At 43.4% G+C, this 19,720-nt stretch overlaps 1 long non-coding RNA gene and 1 pseudogene across 4 annotated transcripts; one reads left to right on the top strand and one right to left on the bottom strand.

Annotated features, from left to right (window-relative positions):
* Window positions 1–408: 408 nt before the first annotated feature.
* Window positions 409–9,950, bottom strand: LOC119222504 (taste receptor type 1 member 2-like; annotated as a pseudogene).
* LOC134132282 (uncharacterized) lies at window positions 8,745–19,717 on the top strand. 4 transcript variants are annotated; one of them, XR_009956828.1, is made up of 4 exons: window positions 8,745–8,879; window positions 18,320–18,444; window positions 19,190–19,321; window positions 19,621–19,717. It is a non-coding gene; the product is annotated as an uncharacterized LOC134132282 (long non-coding RNA). The 4 variants fall into 4 exon arrangements; XR_009956827.1 differs by lacking the exon at window positions 8,745–8,879 and adding an exon at window positions 11,426–11,695; XR_009956825.1 differs by lacking the exon at window positions 8,745–8,879 and adding an exon at window positions 11,863–11,961.
* The last annotated feature ends 3 nt before the right edge of the window (window positions 19,718–19,720 follow it).

The following is a 19,720-nucleotide window of genomic DNA, read 5'->3' as shown; positions in this document are numbered from 1 at the left end:
AACCTAATTACAGTACAACAAACAAGGGATGTATTTAAATAACTGCATTTATACCTGGCCTGAACCAGATGTGCTCTCTACACCAGACACAAATTTACTGGTAGATTGTATTGGAATAATTCAGAATGAGACCTTGGAAGTACTCTTGTGTGTTTCTGTGAGATTGGAAAATGATGATGTAACATTTTGGCATGAAATAGAACAGCAGAAAGTAGTAGAGACTTGAGAGGACTACCAGGGCATTAAGTGTGTGGATGTCCTTGCTCGTGTAAAGTAAGAATCCAGTGCCAAAGATGATCCATGTGAGGATCAGCAGGAGCAGGCAAAAGGTTATTTCTTTGGCTTCATTATAATTTTTGGGAAGGTCTTTGCCCATGTATGAGAAAACAAAGCAAAGGAAGCACAGAGATACAAGTAAAAGCACAGGACCAGCCGATGCTTTGATATTCATCTCACAAACAAGGGTGGTTTTGTCAGGGATGTGGGGATGTGGAGGTGTAAGAATATAGCTAAAAAGAAGTAAGAGTGCCTGAGTAACAAACGCCAGTGTGATGAACAGCCACTGTCCATGATACTTTATCCACACACTGTGGAGCTTTGGGAACTTGGCAGCCATTTTGAAAATGAAAAAAATTTGAAAAGAGCGCACGACAAAACATGCTAGACAAACAGTGTAAAACAAGCGAAATGGTAAGAACCTCAGGACACAAGAGGAAGTGGTGGGCTTACCAAAGTAAAAGAACACACTGACATTAGACAGACACAGGCAGCCAAAAATAAGGAAGCACATCGGTCCCCCAGCAGATCTGACGACAGGTGTGTTGTAGTTGATGGCAAAGAGAATGGACATGGCTACTGTGAGGCCCACCAAGACACAGGCTCCCACCAGGATCAGTATGGCACCAAGGTCTGTGAATGGAACGAACTCCAACACCCGCAGATTACATGATGTGCTTCCTGCTGCAGACCATTCTGTCTCCTTACAGTTGATGCACTCGTAGGGATTTTCTGTTCAACACGAGAGAAGGACAGATTTAAATTAAAGTCAAAGTCACTCTTGAATATTCCTTTGTGGCCTCCAACCAGTTGTGCCTCAAGGCCACCGTGCTACAAGTGGTAGCTCAGAAATCTGCTCTGCAAATGTCGGATGTTCACGTACAGCTGAAGACCTGAAACTCCTGACCCTCAGTTTTGCAACAATTATAAAAGTTACAAGTTACAACCTAGACAGATGAAAACTGCAAACTATTTTACAAAAACAATCAATATTTATTTTTAAATTATTTTTAACATACCATAGGTCATACCGACCTCTTGGGTTGATTAAAATGAAGCAAAAAAAGATGAATCTAAAACACAGAAATCTCTGTATTATACTAAGCCGTATAAATCAATTTTTGTGAACCTCCTTAAGTTGCTGTAGAGTGATCCACTGAATTAAAACTGGTTGTCGTTCAGGTGGCCTGATGATGACATTTTGTTTTGACTATTTAAATACATATTTGACAGTTAGCACAACTTCTCAGATTCCGCAGATACACCCTATTCTCCGAAAGGCAGGTTGGCAGAAGCTGGGCACTTAACTTCCCAGGAGGAAAGATGGAGTCAGAGTGATCGAATGACATGTTGCTCTCATGTTGTTTCTGTCTTGCTTCCAATGGGAAATCACAGTCAGCCATAAACAAGTTTAAAAGTCCGAAAGTAATTTACCTGTTTGGTTAAAATAAGTGTCCTTTGGACAGATTTCACATTTGAAACAGCATTTGTGGATTCCATCAGGCATTTTTTTGTATCCTTCAGCACATTCTTGGGAACACCGTGAAGTAGGCACCTGCACAAGACAGTTCTTTACAAGTGAGGACAAGAGCAATGTTTCACAGTAAGGGGTGGAGGCAAATTACTGTGTTTCGGCCCATGAAGCATTTCAATTTCTTAACGGGTTTGTCACATGCGATCAACATTGAACACAACATCTGGACGTCCCTGCACACGACTCCATGCATAAACCACTGCTGGTCAATGTTCACTACTTTTACTACAGTCATCCACACACACACACATCCCTGAGAAGTTGGAAAACAAAACAGTATACTGTATTTTTGTGGAGAAAAACAACTTACTTCCTTTGTCTTCCACTGAATTTTGCTGATGTCAATGAAGAAATCCAACTTTGGGTAAAAATGATAAAAGCCAATCTCCTCTGCGTCACCGCTTTGGTTCCAGAAAACTATAGAATAGGATCCGTAGTTGGGGTCACCATTCTCATCAAAAGTGACACTTTCATTTAAAAGTGTAAAGTTGGACTTCTTCAGCTCTGCTAGAACCTGATGTGGACACACAGAGAACCTTTTGATTATAATACTTTGGATTAGGTGATGATTCAAAAGAGATACGTAAAATACATTGAGTCAGAATGAGAGACCAAATGATCAGATTATATTTTTACTTACCATGTATGGGTACACTGTAATGCTCCTGTTACATCTGCCTGAGTCACATTGCAAGGTATTGTGTAAGGCATGGGCGATGGCATGTACAGCAGCATAAACAGGAACATTAAAAGACGGGTCCACATTGAGGATTTCTTCTGGCGTCAGGCTGCTGTAGTTGCAAACCTGATTGCAAAACATACTTTTTTCTGCATTTTCACAGTGAGTCTGGCCTTTGGAACGATGGATAAAATCACTGAAACCAGGTATTGTAACTTTTGGTTCAGAGACCCCAAGTATAGTCCCAATATTTTGTATCCCTTTCTCTTTGGGGAGCTCCTTGTTTAAGGACCATGCATCCCCTGCTATCCACACCTTGTTGGTGATGTTTTGTTGTATTGCTGATTTAATGAGAGCTTCAGCAGTCCATTCAGGAGCAAAAACAATAATAGTACTTATATTCTGTGACTCAATCTGTCTGAATATTTGGTAATAATTTGTATGTTGATCAAGGCCTTTGGTGTATGCCAGGCAAATCTCAGTGCCAGTAATTTTCTTCATGAACAATTCCCGGCCATCGTTTCCATAATCATCATCAATGTGAAGGAATGCAACCCAGCTCCAGTTGAAGTGTTGCATGATATTAACAATCATTTCTATAACGTCTTTATTGGGATGAACTGTCCGTAGAAAGGAGGGGAAATTCTGTTTTTTTGAAAATACCGAACTTGCAGCTCCGTAACTGACCTGTAAAAAGATTAATGGAAATTATTTTTTTAATTAGTGACAAATTCTCCAATGTAACATTAAAACTCACTTTACAATTCATACATTCAAGCATATATACTGTCAGAGTAATAAATAGTCTTTATATTAGTGATACATTGAGAAGCTGTTTTGTTAAATGTATGAGAAAATGTTTTTATCACTGAATGTATTTGGATGATTTACCATAGGAATGAGATCCATCATGAACAGTGGGGCTACAGTCAGGGCCTGAGTGCTCGTATAAGTGCCGACCACAGCCATTACTTTGGACAGATTCTTGGGTGGTTCAGCCCAAGGTTGGATCAAGCCATCCACTGAGAGAAGTTTAAAGATCCCTGGAAAACTGTGTATATCTGAGCAGTGGTCAAATATCTCATATCCGAGGGATACATTAGGCAGTAGGTCGGTGGAGTTGTTGATTTCCTCTACAGAGAATCTCATTAACTGAAACCGCCGATAACTTGAAAGAATGAAGGGTTTACTGCGGATAGAGGAAGGAAAGGAATGTGAGAATTAGTCTCTCTATTTATTGCCTGAACCAAAATCTAAAACAAGATTAGAATGGAGCAAGGACTGAGGTCAAAAATGAAGATTTGATTTTAATCAACAATGTTACAGTCAACAATGGGACAATTTATTAAATTCTTAAAACCTGAAAGTTAGGAAAATGTTTGATTTGTGTTAATTCGGCTTTTATTATTTTCAACCCCATAAGATTTTTTCATTGAGACTGTGTAAGACTTACCTGGAGCAGTTGATGGCTTCTGGTCGGTCTTGTACAACAGGAGAACTATCATGGTGAATGTCGAAAAGTCCAGCCAACAAATAATCTCCTTCCATCTGAAACTCTGAGGCTTGTATGGTGCATTGAGCCGATGGATGTAGAAAAGACTCCAAGAGAAGCAGATGAAGAAAGAAGGGTTTCATTGTGCTGGTGAAACTACCGTTCAGCAATCCAATGTGAAACATGAAATAGGAGCGCATATTGGAAATACAAAATGCAGAAGAATACACAAATTAGTATGCAAAAATCCTCCGAGCTGTCCCGACCGTCTCTGTGGTACATATTCATATTTTAAAAAAATAATGAGGATGAAAGCAGCAGCAGGCGTCAGCAGGGCCATGGCAGGAGGCAGGAACTGGGTCCAGATAAAACCATAATCCATGGAAACCTGTGAGGTGAGAAAGCACAGAAAATTCCTGGCGCAAAAGCTGAATTAGTGAGAGGGTGAAAATCAAAAGCTTTTTCATAGTGCTAAGTTGGAGAATCGTTGCCCTGTTTTGCTGAAGATTTCAAGGTCAGAGGGCAAGCAGGATGTGCCGAGCAGGCAGACACAAGTCTGACAAGGAGGGAGTTAGGGACACACCAAGCACCACACACACACACTTTGGTCATTTTGTTTACATTACGATTAGATGACCCTTAAATTTATGTGACTGGGTCTTGTGTGGTGGGGGTGTGGTGAATTTTTTGCAGTATTTTAACGTTGAAAAACATGCAGATACATAATTTCAATGCATACATATTCAGTGCTAGAAATTCAATCACCTTTTTCTTTCAAAACCCGATGAGCGTTAAAGGTCATATCCTGGTCAAAGAGAACTCCAAGATTCTTGATTCGTGCTGCTGGATACCAGAGCAATCCATCCCGAGAAACTGTTTCTCCCCAGTTTTTTATAGCATCATGAAGTTGCAGATCATCCAAGTTTTTATGTCTCCAAGACATTCTTGAAGTCTAACAAGCTGGTCGGTGTCTTCTGGCTTGATTGACAGATATAGTTGAGTATCGTCTGCATAACAATGGAAGTTAATGCAGTGTTTTCTGATAACATCGCCCAAAGGATGCATATACAGGGTAAATAAAATCGGTCCGAGCACAGAAGCCTGTGGGACTCCGTGACCAACATTGGTAGTCCCATTAACTGTTTATAAGCACAAACTGGGATTGATTTTTATTCTCCTTTTTTGTGTCCTAACCTTTGATTTGAATTACTTAAGTGGCCTTGGGGCAAGTCCCTATAGGGTTAATTATGGTTTGGGTAGGTAACTGCTCGGATGGAAGCGCAGAGAACGATTCCACGTTAACTTTAGTGACTTCAGATAGATAACAGATCATTGCCGCTCATCAGCCGCTTGTACTGAAAAATATCACGACACAATCAACTTCAAGAGCTGTGAAAGTTCGATGGCATCAGACATGCTGGCAACTGGAAGTGACGCAACACGCTTACCGTGACAACTGCTCGTCATGATCATCTAACAGTGAGAGGAAACAGGCTTTTGTCTGGGGTGAAGAACAATACAACAAACAGAAAACCATTCAGTCCTTAGACACCTTTTCTTACATATCATTCCATCCATCCATCTCCATACCACTTATCCTGTACTCAGGGTCACAGGGGGGCTGGAGTCTATCCCAGCCAACTTCAGGAAAGAGCCAGGGTACACCATGGATCAGTCACCAACCAATCTCAGGGCAACACAGAGACAAACAACCATTCACACACCTACGGGCAATTTAGAGTTCCCAATCAACCTAATCCCCAGAGAATGTCATTGGACTGTGGGACGAAGCCGGAGTACCCACGCAGACACAGGGAGAACATGCAGACTGCACACAGAAAGACCACTGGGTGGAGTTGAACCCAAGACCTTTTTGCTGTGAGGTGACTGTGCTAAACACCACACTACCAACCTTTGGGGGAACCGGTGCTGATGGTCCGAGAGGCTGAGACATGTTTCCCAAACTTCATGTGCTGCTTCATGTCAGACAGGAAGTCAGTGATCCACTTGCAGGAGGTGTCGGGACCGTGCAGTTGGACGGGTTTGTCCTGCAGCAGAGAACGGATGATGGTGTTGAAAGCAGAGCTGAAGTCCACAAACAGGATCCTGGCGCAGGAGTCGAGATGCGGGAGGATGAAGTGAAGGGCCATGTTGACTGCGTAATCTACAAACCTGTTGGTTCTGTAGGCAAACTGCAGGGGGTCCAGGAAGGTAAAGGAAAAGTTTTGATTTGGGAAGACAAGGCGCTCAAAGGACTCCATGACCACACAGGTCAGGGCGACGGGCCTGTAATCATTATGTCCTGTGAGCCTTGTTTCTTTAGGGACGGGGATGGTGGTGGAGGCCTTGAAGCAGGCTGGCACATGGCAGGTCTCCAGTGAGACAGCTGATTAGCACAATGCTTCAGGGTGGAGGGAGAAACAGAGTCTGGGCCGGCTGCTTTCCGAGGGGGGTTCTGTGATTTACATATCCTATTGATATCCCTCTCCAGAATAGAGAGAGGCATCAATGTGATGGGGGATGTGGGGGTTGTTGGGTCATTGTGCTGGGAGAGGGGGACTGGGGTGTGTGAAGGCTGTGGATGGGTTCAGGACTACTCCTTTGTCTGTCAAAGCAGCAGTGGAAATCGTTCAGCTCGTTAGGTTGTTCATGAAGTGGGGGGCTTTGGGCTTGTAGTTGGAAATCAGTCTGGGGCCTTTTTAGACTGGTGTAGAATCGTTAGCAGAGAGCTGCTGTTGGAGCCTCTCTGAGTACAGTCGTTTGGCCTCACTGACGGCTTTGCCAAACTTGTATTTTGATATTTAAAACAAGTCCCTGTCCCCATTTCTAAATGCATGATCCTTTTGTAATCCAAGCCGTCTGAGCTGTGAACCAGGGTTTGTCATTGTTGTAACTCACCCTGGAAAATTATGGGACACAGCAGGCTTCACAGAAGCTAATGTATGCCATCACAGCCTCTGCGTACTCATCCAGACGACTGGTTGCAGTCCTGAAAATATCCCAGTCCGTACAGTCCAGACACACATTGAGGTCCTCCTTAGCCTCACTGGTCCACTGTCCTCACTAATCGTATATATACATATAAATATGTATTATAGATGTGTATATAGATCTATTGAGGCTGTCGTTATTAAATAAAACCAACTACTTAATCTCATATTTTCAAATGCATTAATCTAGATTAATAGCAATTTCAAACTTTGTTTATCTTCTAAAGACTGAATCTTTAATCATTTTAGCAGGCGTGTATTTTGGACACTGTTGTTTAATTCTCTTTTAACACACAACCACACACGTTTGATCATCTCCCAGGCAGAATTCCACCGGGTTCAACACCTTGAACTAGCAACCCTTCCTGCTCTCCTAGTGCAGTTTGTGTGCTCTCAACTCTCCATCATTTGACGGCTGTGTTCCAAGTGCCAACAATCTTCCGACATTTTGCCAGGATGTTTTCAAACCACTGTCTTTTAGGGTTACAGTGGCGGTCCTCTGCAGACTGTATACCGCAGCTAGATAGTGAGATTGAAGTAGCCTACCAACATGTTCCAGGTACTATCAGTGCGTGAAGTGGTCCGTTTGCCACTCACCCCCCTTCTGTTTGGCACGTGGAGGAATTGCTCTGCACAGTTCTCTGCTGTATGTTTTATCGCATTAATCTCTGCCAAGATAATCTTTTTGATTAACGCATTGACTTTACATCTTAACAGCCCTTATACAAGTATGAAATGCCACATCAAAATGTCCTGATTACTACTGAATGACATCTATTAACCTAAAGTAACTATGGACCATTTCCTTTAAGATGCCATCTCAAATTGAACCAAAGTTGGCTTCTGAATGAGATTTTAAAGGAAGTTGGCTCTTGTATGGCATTATGACAGGCTCTAATTTTAAAATGCTACATCAGAATATGCTGATTATCCCCCAGTAACACATTGGGGTTGGGTAATATCAAGTTTAAGTGGATTTTATGTAACTATTGATTATTTCCTTTTATATGCCATCTGAAATTGAACAGTTGGTTTATGAATTAAGAAAGTTTTAAAGGGCCTTATGTTTGAAAATGCTACATAAGAATTTCCCAATGTAATTTCTCTGGTCTGTGTAAATGAATTCCTTATAAATATATTTGAATAAGTAATTACACAATTGAAATGACATGTTTCCTCCAATAATTCAATTGTAGTAATTATTATTTTGAGTTTAAAGTTATTATTTGTAGCTGTATATCCCATATGTTGTATCTATTTAACTGTTTTAAATGTATTATCACATTTATATATGATTTACAGACTTATGGAATGGGTTTGGTTCTATTATATGCTCTTATGTTGAAGTCATTTCTTACACCCTACTACCGTAATCTCTAGTATACACGCGTGCAGCGGTATAACGTGCCTGACTTGTGTTTTCCGAAGTGGAGGCTGGCTTGACCGCAGACTCGTTCTGACCCACTGAATCCGTCTGGTTAGCTTCTCGTCGACAGCCATGCTACACGACACACACGTCAATACACAGGAAAAGTCCTGCAGCGAACGTACCCAAACAAACTTATTCTATTTTGTATTATTTAAGATGATTCCTTCGGCAGATGCAACTGTGCGCATGCGCAAACCTCACCTCTTTCTTATAGCGGGCCTTGTGTATTCTCGCGAGGCTGGCTCATCAAACACAATACAAACATACAATTGTGCGACTAGACGCAACTCACAAATCTGTCATCTTGAAATGTCTACTAATGTATTGGACACGATAAGAATGTTTGCTGTGATGACGTGTTGCACTTTCCACCAAATTCCAGCGTGTGTGATACTTGGCGTTGTGCGCGTGGCCTTCAGCGCACTACAACGTCTGAGAAACAACTAGATCAAACCGGGCAGATCCAGTCGCTCGGCAAGGTAAGATTACGACATCGAAGTACACCGCTCCTCTTCACGCCTGTCTCATCATGTTCACTGCTTAAACATAAACATTAGATTCAGTGTCACAAGTCACTCTGCTTTCCATGATTAACTTACTTCACATTCATAGTGGAAGTTTGAATGAAGTAATTAATTATCAATTAATGTGCCCAACTTAAACTCACCCTGTTTGTCATGACAGGTCAAGCCTAGTTGGCTTATGTTTGGAGCAGACAGATGATCACCATTTTTTTAATTTATAAACTTTATTCAAGCAAAGTCCCATTAAGATTAAAAAATATTTTTCCATGGGAGACCTGGTCAAGACACACAGCAACATAGAAACACGTAGTTGCAGAAAGCACAGAAACATAAAAAGTTTTCTCATGGATCACCACAGTTTAAAGTATTTCAGTAATTTGAATTTAAATCATGCCAAACCCAAAAAACAATCTTCGATTTTGTCTACAGCAGCACAAATATATTTTAGCCTGGAGTGTCCTCTGCTGGTGGGATCACAAATTACAGCCGTTTTCCCAAATAACATTATTTTTATGTTTCGATCTTTTTAACTTTTCCAGAAAAAAAAGGAACAATTACTTACCATTCATTCATGTTTACCCTTGCAATTTCACAATCTCTTTCAGCCAAAGAAGAATCAAGCACCGTTTATTAATGCTTTGAAAATCCTCAAATAACGAGCAGTTGCAAGCATCTCAAACATCCAGACGAGTGCATCATCGAGTTGTATCTGAAGCAACGCCGATGAAATAGGACTGGAACCACGTGACCAAGCTCACAGACAAAAAGCACCTAATTGGTCTGACTAAATGTCATGGTATTAAGGGATAGGGAAATCATTTATATTACAGGACTGCTGATCAGAAATGTAACTAGTTTATTTTCAAAAGATGAACTGGTGTTGGCAGGAAGCTTCAAGATCCCATTCATACATAATAAATGTATTGTCTCCTTCTCCCTCATTGAAAAATCGACAATATCAAAATGTACACGTATTGCTAATTTATAATAGTTGCACTGTTGGACAAAATGTTTCTTCCCTGTAAATTCCATACCCCTCGCAGGATTCAAGTGTCTACAATACACTTGTGTAAGTTATATGCTGGGCGACCAACGGCGGTTTCTAAAGCAGTTGTCACAAAAGCATGCTGGTTTAAAGACAGATTTAAGATGAACACAGAGAAACGTCCCAACGTGACAGCAGCCCTTATGTCAAACTCTGAACATACATAATTCCCCACATTCAAGGTCTAATATCCGAGTGAAGTATAACAATAAATAAAACGTATATTATTTGCCAGTCAGGATGACTGTACCCCATTTAGTGTTTGCTCATTTTGCCAGTCTGTTTATTTGTGCACTTCTAAACAAAAAGGCAGTTCACAGTGCTTCACACTCGACATGAAACAAAAGTGCATGCAGCTTTGTCTCTCCACTCTGAATCATTTGATTGAGTGAATGGCCATCCTCTCAGGCTTTACAGTGATATTATGGAGTTAGCTGTGTGCTAACTGAGTGCTAACTCCACAGCAAACAGCTATGGAGCTGAGGGTTTCATGGGGGTTGTACACTTGCCAAGCAAATTGTTTTCTGAATCCCACTGTGTCTGCATAGATTTAGAACTGGCTTGTGTTGCTGTCATTCCTCCCTCTCTTACATGCGTTTATACATCTACTTCCAGATACTTCCAGTTAACACACACACACACACACACACAGCTAACAAATCGAAGGGGGGTGACATGAGGGGCTGTAACAGATAAAGCCGCATGTTGTCCATATTGAGTTTGTTATGCACAGGTATTTAGTAGCTGATAGCCCAGGCAAAAACCTCACTTCAATGCTGAGGGAAACAACTCTGATACGTTTATACAGAAATCAATCAAAAATTGCTTTAACATCAATAAGTCCAAAAGACACAAAACATGCAAATAATTTACAGAGCGACATGGGCATCCGCAGCAGTCGTTTGTGTGGTCGCATGATTGGAAAAGCTCACTCACGTTTAGCATCATGTTTTTCTGGGTTCTAAAGGGGGAAAATGTCAAATATCAATCTATAAACCGACCAGAAATCTCCAATAGGGTTTCTGTTCAGGGGGGCCGTGCTCCATAACAAGCTTCTCCTTGCATTTATTCAACAGATTACTGGCATGCAGCATAGTTAAAGAATAATTGAGCCCCCCCCCCCCCATTTAGGTGCCCCTAAATGAAGTGTTTTGCAGCAAATGTTTTGTTGCACCTTCTGCAAGGTGTAAATTGAATGCATGCCTCCCTGCCACTCTGGATATCACACATGAATCATGATGAATGGATAGTTTCAACCATTTAGCAAAATAGTCACGTCATGCTATAATAGCGTGTGACACTAATAATAACTACAACTGGTGAGAGTGTATTAGGTGATGTCGACCACTTGAATACACACACACACACACACACCTATCATAATAGTATGACAATGGTGTTGCATTGTTATTTTTCATATGTATTAGCGTGCCACCCAATGCGCTAAACACGGCACGCCTCTGCGTGCCCTCGTGGAATCTCATTAATGCTACATTTCGGGAACTAGTTAAATGGATGTGATTTCATTTTTTTTCTCCCTTCCTCCCTTCCCCATTGTGGTGCATGCATTCATCTTCAACGTGCTCCGGCTGGCGTTTGGAAGTAGTTCCGGTGGCTTCAGAAGGCGAGCGCAGCGCACCGAGCCGGCAGCTTCGCGCCGGCGCCGACGAGAAAATCGCCGGGTCGAGTCCGCCCGTCGTGACTGTCGGATGACCCGCAGCCCGCGGTCAGTCCGCCCGCCTGCTCCGCGCAGGCCGCCCTGTCTGTGTGCGTGTGTGTGTGTGTGCGTGTGTGTGTGTGTGTGTGGGGGGGGGGACGGCGTCCGACCACCGCCGCAGCTTTTGTCCTCGATCGTGGTGGTGGGGGGGGGGGGGGGGGGGGGATTTGTCCAGTTTGGGGAATAGGCGCGTGGAGAGCTTCTCAACCAGAGCACAACAACAACAACAAAAAACACAACACTCCATTGAGCCGGTTTTCACATGCCAAGCCACGGTGAGTGTTCCGCTGCGGAGTGGGCTCTGAGGGTCGGGACGGGGAGGTTCTGCAGGAATTTTACCGGGAGGGGGGAGGCGGGCTGTGACTGGTCCGCTGGCCGGTCACCCCGTGCACGCAGCGGACACCGCGTGGCCCCGCATGGCCCCGCACGTCCGTCAGACGAAGTCAACTTGTTTTAGAAGTTCGGCTGCCGAAGAGAGAGGGGACGTTTCGGGAGACAGCGAGTCACTCTACGCGACTCGCGGGCGATTCGTCGATCAACTTTATTTTGAATATTCGACGATGTCGTCTTGGTACGTGAGCTGCACCCGCGGTGCTGGTTTCTCAATGTTTGGACTTTGACAGTATCTGTGTTTTTGGATGCGCAGCATGTCATTCACGTGTAACTGTCCATGTGTGCCATGTGTCCATGTTTGGTGGTTGTCAGCCAGCACATTTTCTACAGGATGTATCATTTTCAGTCGTGCCCCCCCCCCCCTCACACACATGTTTGGTTGAGTATTTTATGTTCGATGTGATGACTTAAATTGCCAGGTCAGATTTAAACCCTTCAAACCGGATGTTGTGTTGAAAGTTGACATTATCTCACTGTACTTGATGGAGACAGCACATACAGTTGCCCTTGAGTGTCGTTTTTTTTTGTTCACTGTGCTTTTATTCGCTGATAGCCAAAATAATTGGAGTTTGTTGATGGTGCAGTTATACTCACCTATTATGGAGATATTATCCGAACGCTGCGTGTAGGGTGTAGTCTCTTCTTTGCACACACACATTAACATGAACGGTGACCATCTTATACTGTAAATGAGTCATTATAATTCATCATGCTGCAGTTGGCCAGTCAAGCCGATGAGAGGGTGTGTGTGTGTGTGTGTGTGTCATTCAGTCCGAGAGAAGGTTTTTGAGAGTGCACTGTTCCTGATTTGGATGCGCCTCTTAATTCCCATCAAGATGAGAGCTGTCTGAACAGATTTCTCTCATCATTATTTGCTCTGAGATTTACTTGCGCTTGTAAATGGTGTTGATTGAGGGTAATTTGGCTTTTTAATTGCCAAACAGCTGCCACACTCGCTCCTGATTGCCATTGTAGACTTTTTCAGTAGATCACTCATAGGCCTCTAAATGCCTCATTAAAACGTTGTGAAGAATTGCATGAAACGTGAAGGGACGGGACCCCCATAGTGTTTGGCTGATTTCTGTTTTGTCATTGCAAAGGTTGTTGTTATTGTCATCAGTGTCAGCAAATGCAATGCTAAGAAACGGGCGTGTTGGGGACTTCCGAAAAATTGAATCCCGGGATATTTGTGGATATTCAAAATGCATTTGCATTTCTTTGATGAAGATGAACTACATATGGCAGTGTAACGGGTGTTAGTTCGCAGTGCTCAGACCATTTGTACCCTTCCAGAAGACAATATTGCACACATACAGTATATTCGTTGCATATCTGGGTCAACAATGCAAAGCAGCACTTTGAGGACTTTCTTCACTTTACAACATAATAACACTTACCACAGAGTATGTAGCTTTCAGAAGACGACACAACACTTTTTTCATTCTCAAGTTCAGTCACTGGACAGCCGGACCTACATTTAAAAAATAACGGCGAGAGCTAACAAATTCCCACTGGAGACGATTGGGGGGAAAAAAAGCGTAGCGTAGCGAACTTTAAAGGTGACATTGAAGAATGTCCAAAAAGAATTAAAGCTGTAAAAATCACCAAAAAAAAGAGTAAACTACCCTAATAATCCTGGCAACATGCGTTAAAGGTTACAACCCAATAAATGTTCAAAGCCCCCAGTAAAATAGCTCCACTCAAGATCTGCAAAATAAAGAAGAGCAGCAACACGGCAGGTGCACGACCAGCAATGGGACTTAAATGAGCTTATTTAAACAGATGTATTTAACTAGACAGTTCACATTTACAAAATAAAACTAGGAACTAATAAATGAAGTATGATTTACCCCAGTCATAGTGGTATATCAGTCATCATCGCTGTCAAGATTTGATGTTGTGTTCCTTGTAATATATGATATAGACACACATACTTATATACAATTAAAACATATTCTGGTTTGGATATATTGTTTGGAGTTCATTCTATCAAAAAACTCTGCATGATTTTTTTGTGTTTGCATGTATCATTGTTTAATTTGTATTTATCTACAGATGAATGACTGTCAAATGTTAGTGTGACTCCTTTTTATCCCCGTAAGGAGTCTGTGGGCACACACTTCACACGATCTGTGTTTAACCGTGGAAAGAGGATCTGTTCACTTAACGACGTCCTAAGTGAGATTATGCTTTTAGCAAACAGTGGCACTCACTCTTCCATCGTATGGATTGATGCCCGCAAGGACCTTGGTTTTTCAACAGTTTACCATAAACACTGTGGACAAACTGCCATGCGGCGAGAAGGCTCGGCCACAGCTACTAAAAGGGACGAGGGACAGGTCACATTTTCTTTAGCGCAAAGCCATCTCATTTTCCTCTGTAATTATCAGGCCATTACAACGTTAGTGGGTCAACGGGTCATTTTAATTACCTCAGGTCACATCAGTAATCAGCTGTTTAAATCATCATTTAGACAAAGCGGAGGTTGAAATGACCAGATATTAGAAAGTCATTAGCGGGCCGCTGCAAGTGAGCGAATGAGAAAAGTCTTTTTCCCAAATCGGTTGTCCCTTAGTTGTTGATACACCTTTTATAGTAACAACTGTTCCATCTGCAGGCTGGGAAGGCAAAAAGTGGACAGTGCATTACCACAGACTTACTTAAAGTCCCTTTAAGTTCTCGGTGCTCCCAGTCAGTGTGATTTCGGTCCTGTCCGCAAGTAAAGTACACATCATTTTGATTCAAATGCAGTAGATCCTTTTATCTTGTCAAAATCCTCTTTGATTCTGTCCGAAAAGCATTAGCTGTGATTTGAAAGGGAAAGATGTAAAAGACTTTTAAAGGGCTGTCATTTGGAGTGAACTCAGCAGCGGTGCTGCCAGCAACAGGAGTTCAGTGCAAAGCTTCCTTTGTGGACCTGATGTAAAGCCCGTGTCTTACACGAGCTCACAGTGTTGCTGCACTCTCCTGGTAACGTTTTAATGAGTGACAATTGTTCGCCAATTTGCATGTAAAACAATGTAATTATAAACAAGCATCAAAAAGACTGTGATACTTCTAAAAAATGTAAATTACTCCCCATTATAAAGCGCAACAAAACCTAAGCCATGCCTCTGAGCCAGGGCCTCTAGGTTTTGGATGCTCGCTTCCATTATTAATGCTATTCCTAAGCCAAACTTTTTAGGTTGGGCGCTTTAATCTATTTTTGCTGTAAATTAATGAATTTTTAAAGAGGACTAGTCCTCGCTGAATAGGGCTTGATGTGAAAATGTAGAATCGTGGCGATGCAGCGCAATAGCCTCTTTTTACTGTGCAAAGCATGAGTTCACAAACAGCATCCCGTCCCTCTCCTGGGACCTTTCGTTGGGGGAGTTTGCCGAAATGCTGCACTCCTATGTTTTATTTATGACAAAATATGCCTTTTTAACTTTGCCGTTGTCAGAATCTGGAATTGTGATCGTTTTTTCCTCGTCGGCAGTGGTAAGCTTCGGGGTCGCTTACTCCCTTTACCTTTGCAGATGTTTTCAGCTGTTCTGTTCTGTGTGGGCTTCGTGACGTTTTAATATTTCAGTGGAACCTTCTGATTCTTTCAGAACCTTTGGAGAAAAATTGTGTATATCAGTGTTTCCCACCAGATGCCGCTTGATTGACACGGGCCAGCGATCGGAGACCGCTGTGTTCTAATCAACTATCGTCCTTTCTCCAAACGAAGCCTTGCTCAAAAGTTTGCCTGACCACTCGCTTTCGGGAGCAAGGCCACAAAGCTGGATCCCAGTTTGAAACGGTGCACATCACATCTGCAGGTCTCCTTTGAGAGTGAGTAGACGCCATCCAACAATAATTGCTTAACCCAGCTCCATTGAAGGATGAGCAAGCAGGCACCATAAGGACAGCTGATTTGCCTTGATATCGTATAATTGAACCTTTTCAGCGGTATGTTTTCTGGCGCCGAAGCAGAAAGTAATTAAGACGTTGAATACTGCTTTTTGGGCCCTTTTTAGACACAACAGCTTACAGACTTTATTTTGACACATTAGCCTTACCCATGCCAAGGCAGTCCTTCCCAGAAACCCCCTCTGCTTTGCGCGCTCCGGGTGGGTATTTTGTCATTACTTCATTTTGCTCTGAAAATATTTTGATGCCTCTTTCTTTTCGCTCCCCCCTCCCCCTTCTCTCACCCATCCCCCGTCACTCTATTCAAAGTTCTCTATTAAAATGCGGAACTGTAAAGCCTCTCTCTCTCTCTAAAAGCCTGCTAGCAGCGGGGGACTGTTAGCTGTTAGTGATGCATACAGCTGAGTGAGTGCATCACAGCTACAAAGTCTAATGGGTGAATGCATTCAATCACACACAGACCCTCGACTCTTTTAAAGGGACAATGTTCCCAGTCATGAAAGCCCCATCCACAGTGCAGAGAGTGATGTATTTAAATTCTTCGGAGGAGAGAGATTTCTTGTTCATAAACATCCAAATCCTAGCTCTTCTTTTAATATAATACTTGTAATCTTTTCTGGAAGTGCCAAGTGATAGATCACAACTTCCAGGTTGCCAAAGAAATGTCTGGAGAGAAATTAAAATCTGAGATGCCACATATTCTACTGCCTTCTAATGTTAGCCAAATGTCTATCACTGAACCGTTCCCATGCACATTCGTACTACAATAAATATTGAATCAAACACACTGCTTCTGTATGATCAGCTGCCAGGATATCTCTTCTTTTCATTTGCTCTTCAACCACAGCTCTTTGAAATCTACCTGAGTTTCTCATGCGTCCTGATCGACCACTGTAAGAGCCCTTAATTATTATATAACAATTAGTTCTCTCCTTCCCTCCGGCAAAAATAATCTCTTTCAGGAAACTGTCTTAAATTGAATTCAAAATATTCTGTTGATTTTTTATTATTCTAAACATGCAGTTAATCAAATATTTCTAAATGACATGGTATAGTGTTTGAAGGGACACTTGCATTTAATACCTTGTCAAATAACACCATAAGCACATGATAAAGGATACCAATTTGAAGATGACGTCATCATCTCTGGCCACATGAGTATGTGTAGTATTCTGTTCCCAGTCTAAACCTTTGCCCCCAAAAATAAAAGCTATATCTAAGACCTAAGACTATCAGCTTTCTAAAGAAACGCATCCTATTGCACGCAAAGATGCTAAGCTACAAGAGCTACACAGTAAACCTCCCATGGGAGGGTGCTGAGGTTAGCCCTGTCTCTGTGGGACCAGTTGACTCTGAGCTGACTAGGTAATTGGTTGCGTCTACCCGCCCCGGCAGGGCCCCTCTCCCCAGTAGCAAAGTCGGGCCCCTCCTCCTCCTCCTCCTCCTCCTCCCTCTCACTGCTCATCACCCCGAAGCCTCGGCGGGCCAGCGGCGCGCAGCAATGCCGTGCAGCCAGCCCACTCTCCCAAACTCCTCAACAACAACAACAGCAGGTCACGGCCTGTGGCGGGCTGATTTGCAACTTGAGCCTCCTTTTAATGAGGGGAGAATAAGTAGTTGTGTTATGTGTCTTGTGTGTCACCTCCACCCCCATCCCCACCTACTCGCCACCGCCACAACTAGCAATGCTACCTTCCCTTTAGCGAGAAGGAGAAGGAAAAAAAAGGAGAGTGCACTAATTAAGATAGCTTCCTGGGATTTGGAAGAGGAGGGCTGGGGTGGAGGGGGGGGCTTGACGAGAGGCGATGGGGGTGGTGTCGTGAAAGAGGCCTCATCGGGGCATCTTCTCTCCGTTCCTCCTTCCTTCCCAAAGTCCCACTGTCTGGCTTGTTTGGCTTGACGAGTCTGCGGCTAAACATTTGGTTTTTTTTTTCTACTTGCAATTAAGCAGGGTTTTTTTTTTTTTTTTTGTGGGAGCCGAGCGCTTCCCTTCCTCTTCTTCATCCTGGTGTGCTGGGCTCTCCGGGGGGATCGGTGGAAAGAGAGATAGGGGTTTGTGTTGCTGGTAGGCGAGCTCCTTGAAGTTCTCCCACCTTGATTATGTACAGGCGAGCATGAATGAAAACGTGCGTGGGCCAATCGTCTCTTTGTTGTTCAAGGACATGCGAAGGTTACTGCCTGGGATTGCGGATGGCGGTTATTGTTAACTATCCACCGGCTGACTGTTCACCGACTGTATCCATCTCCTTCTTAAAACCCACAGGTTAACCCGCATTTCCCTAGATGCAGGATGTGTGTCTTCTAAAAACACCTTCATTTTTCCATCACCCCCCCCCCCCCCCGTAGAATCAGAGTGGGGTCGGAATGCAGGATCTCTGCTCCAGTGATGAGTAACAGTTGCGTGACATTCTGGGTCCAGTAGTGACACATCTACGGATGCACTGCGACTGACGGCAGCACAGAACAGAACGGTGAGTCATTTCACTCTAGTGTCAAATGATCAGCTTTGCTTTTTGTCCCTGAATCATCAGGAATCCCAAACATGAATTGCCAATGTATGTTAGACGTACGAGGAATGTGACATGGCGGTTGGTGCATGCTAACAGTATTTTTTTTTAAAGCCTCCACCCCCCCCCCATCCCAAAAAAAGTTCCCTGCTAACAAAGGACACATTTTTAAGTTCAGCGCTGCTCTAAAAATAGCTTCCAAATTAAAATGCTGGGACTTTTTGAGTTTTTTTATTGTCTGTCTGAGCAGGGAGCAGTGTGTGTGTGTGTGTGTGTGGGGTGGGGGGGGGGGGGGGGGGGGGGAGGGGGGAGAGGTTGACAGGAGAGTGAGGCACGTCGGGAGTCGCAGAATGGGAACACGGTGCGTGGGGGCTACGCAGGGAGGGAAAGGGGACGCGCCTTTCGGCTCCTCTAGAGGCTTGGAATTCCTCCCGAGCTGTTTCCCCCCCCCCCCCCCCCCATTTGGCAGGCACTTGTGAAAACAATTCCCCAGCTTTTAGTCACTGCAGATCCAATTGCCATTTCCACTTTGGAGCGAACGAGACTGAGAGGCAATCCAGATAGAAAGAACACACAAAGGGAGAATAAGAGAAGAGTTTTAATCGGACTGGACAGATGCCGAGGCCAGTTGAGCTGTTGTGCGATATTAATATCTTATGAAGGCTGTCTGGCGGTGTGCGCTCACCGTCTTGTGTGGTTCTGTGTTCAGGCGTTGCAGCAGCGGCCATTGCCGCGGCTAAATGAAGAACTTTTGAGGATGCACGAGGGAAGGACGCTACCTTTCACTTCGGTGACTTCCCCAAATGCTTTGGCCCAAAGAAAGATGGAAAGAATGAGAAGAGTAAGACCCTTAACTCATAGCCTCCCGCACTGCTTTGCTTTACGCTGTGTAATTAAAAGAGCACAATTGTGGCATTAAAGTTCCTCCCTAATCCACAGCGCTCATCGCAGATCATATTCATGTGCAAAGAGCAAGTGATGATCATGCCAAAACATTTGGTTTTTCCCTTATACAAAGCAGAGCAGTGCACGGTGGAAAATAATGTGCAAGTGAGCATCAGCCCGTCTGTGCCAAGAGGGCTTTCTGCTCCAGCTAAAGTGGAAGAATAGTCGTAGTAAACAATCTCCATGCTCTTTCAGACCTGAGCCATCGCACATCGCCCATCCAGTGAGCCAACGGGAGAGCGTCCACGCGCCACGTCGCCGAGCCTCCCACCCTTTTGACCTGTCCCCCCCCCCC

The sequence above is a fragment of the Pungitius pungitius genome, chromosome 1 (assembly GCF_949316345.1).
Source record: "Pungitius pungitius chromosome 1, fPunPun2.1, whole genome shotgun sequence".
Lineage (NCBI taxonomy): Eukaryota > Metazoa > Chordata > Actinopteri > Perciformes > Gasterosteidae > Pungitius > Pungitius pungitius.
The sequence above is the reverse complement of the archived record's forward strand: the minus strand, read 5'-3'. Positions and strand labels throughout refer to the sequence as shown.